The 2500-nt window shown below is 42.7% G+C and overlaps 1 protein-coding gene across 4 annotated transcripts in view; it reads right to left on the reverse strand.

Annotated features, from left to right (window-relative positions):
• LOC123509707 (synaptotagmin-4-like) overlaps nt 1–2500 on the reverse strand; it is a 102750-nt gene that overhangs the window by 11621 nt on the left and 88629 nt on the right. The gene's annotated exons all lie outside the window — the stretch shown is intronic.

Genomic DNA, 2500 nt, shown 5'->3' on the forward strand with positions numbered 1-2500 from the left:
CAGCAGTGTCGGGGCATTGGGAGGCTTCTCACGTTGGTAATTAGTGTGTAGGTATGGGAAGGACAGGCAAGTGGTTGTGTTTGAGAGTTCCGTTTTTTCTATGCCTTCATCATTAGTTTTTTTTTTTTATTCATTATTTTCAACTGGCTGTGGAGGGTGATTTTCAAGAGAAGGTAACTTCATGTTCAGTGTAATGTAAGAAAACAATTCTTTATTCATTTATTCATATTTCTTTGCGAATTTGAGCCAGCAGAAGGTAATCTAAAAATGTTGCCACCTTGTTTTTTATCTAATGGTTTGGATGAGGAGTAAGGATAGACTCGCAGAAAGTAATGGCTGATTGCTTCGCTTAATCTGGCACGATCATAATTCTCCATTGTTAATGCTTCTATTACTGCATTATTTGCTTTGCTTTAAAAGTCACGCAGGCAATCGTGCAAAACACAATCACTCACTGCTTCATCGAACTTGGAAGAGTCGAAACATTTTTCTAATTATCATTGATTTTCTTTAATTCATTTTCTTTTTTTCTTTTTTTCCGGATGCCACACAGTGAGCGCCACCCCAACACACAGGGAGGATACCTGTCCCGGCTCAACCTTGTAAATCTAAACTACGTATTGGCCACACTGAACATTTCATTGCTATTCGGCACACTTATAAATCACAAACCACTGATAAATTCCGTCTTATTTCACAGCCACCTCTGAACATTTTACCGACTAGAAATCGAAAACATCATCATTTGCCTTTCTTGTTGGTGACTGTAAAGATTTTGTACGGAATTTCTAGTGAAGTGAATTGGTGCATAACATAATGAGACGGTTAAATGTATAAGCGCTGGAGTGTATGTCCTCGTGTCCTCGTTCTGAGAAACCAGGACTAGCTGGGGGAGCTCGAGAAGAGAATTATTGTACAATAATAACACCTGGATTGTGCGGCGTCATCTGGTGTTATGTTACGAGGTTGTTATGCTTACCTGGATATCCCGCACTGACATAAACAGACGGTAGTGTGAGCGTAAGGGAATGTGGGCGTGATGGTGTAGGACGTGGAGCAGTGTGATAGGATATGCGGGAGGATTGTAGTCATGATGGGAGAGGATCCGTGGGCTGTGTGTGTGAAGCTAAGGTGGGAGATGAGGAGGAGGAGGAAGTCATTAACTCCTTCGGTACCATGACGCGTTTCCATATTCATTCTGGTTACTATTTGACAATTTTATACAACTTCAGAAACTTTTGTAGGGGTTAGAATAGTGAAGACTGGCCATTAATCTTCTGACCTCCATAGACTCTTCCTAATGTCAATAAAATCGTCTAATCGTACCCAAAAACTCATGGTAAAAAAAGCGTCTCAGTACGGAAGGAATTAAGATACGGAGGGAATATATAAGAAAAACGAAGACAATGAGATAAATAAAAACAAATAAAAAATAATAATAATACGAACCGGAAAAAGGCAAAGCTAAGAAAACAGAAAACAGAAAATGTATGAAAATAAAGGGAAATAAAAATACAAGAAAGCATACTCGAGACAAAGACAACAGTAAAAAAACAAGAAGAAAATGAAGACAAAAAAGAAAACGAACAAAACTAAACCGAGAGAGAGAGAGAGAGAGAGAGAGAGAGAGAGAGAGAGAGAGAGAGAGAGAGAGAGAGAGAGAGAGAGAGAGAGAGAGAGAGAGAGTTATTGAGAGAAGGGCGAAGGTTGTGGTAATGGCGGGCAAGGGAGGAAGAAGGAAAGGCGAGGAGGAAAGACTGTAAAATGTGAGATACGAAAATGTGAAAAGAAAGTGGAGGAAGAAAAAAGGAAATTGAAGCACCTGGAGGAGGAAGAGGAGGAGGAGGAGAAAGACGTAAGAGGAGAAGAAGAAGAAGAAGAAGAAGCAGAAGCAGAAGCAGAGCAGCAGCAGCAGCAGCAGCAGCAGCAGCAGCAGCAGCAGCAGGAGGAAGAGGAGGAGGAGGAGGAGGAGGAGGAGGAGAAGAGAGAGAGAGAGAGAAAAGAAAAAGAGAAAGGGAATGAAATTATGTAAAAAGATGGTGCAGATAGAGACGAGAGGAGAGAAGAAAGGAGAAGTGTTCTGGAGAGGAGGATGAGAGAGAGAGAGAGAGAGAGAGAGAGAGAGAGAGAGAGAGAGAGAGAGAGAGAGAGAGAGAGAGAGAGAGAGAGAGAGAGAGAGAGAGAGAGAGAGAGAGAGAGAGAGAGAGAGAGAGAGAGATTGGGGGATTTGGAACAAGGCAAGGAGGACAAGGAGGAAGAGGTGGGAGACTTGGTACAAAAAAAGAAGAGATGAAGGAGGAGGAGGAGAAAGAGGAGGAGGAGGAAGAGGAAGAGGAAGAGGAGGAGGAGGAGGAGGAGGAGGAGAGTAAGGAGGTGAAGTATGTGTTTGAAAGATTATGAGCGAAATAGGAGGAGGAGGAGGAGGAGGAGGAGAGGAGGAGGAGGAGGAGGAGGAGGAGGAGGAGGAGGAGGAGGAGGATAGTCGTTTAGAGGTTCAGAA

Source organism: Portunus trituberculatus, chromosome 27 (genome assembly GCF_017591435.1).
Source record: "Portunus trituberculatus isolate SZX2019 chromosome 27, ASM1759143v1, whole genome shotgun sequence".
NCBI lineage: Eukaryota > Metazoa > Arthropoda > Malacostraca > Decapoda > Portunidae > Portunus > Portunus trituberculatus.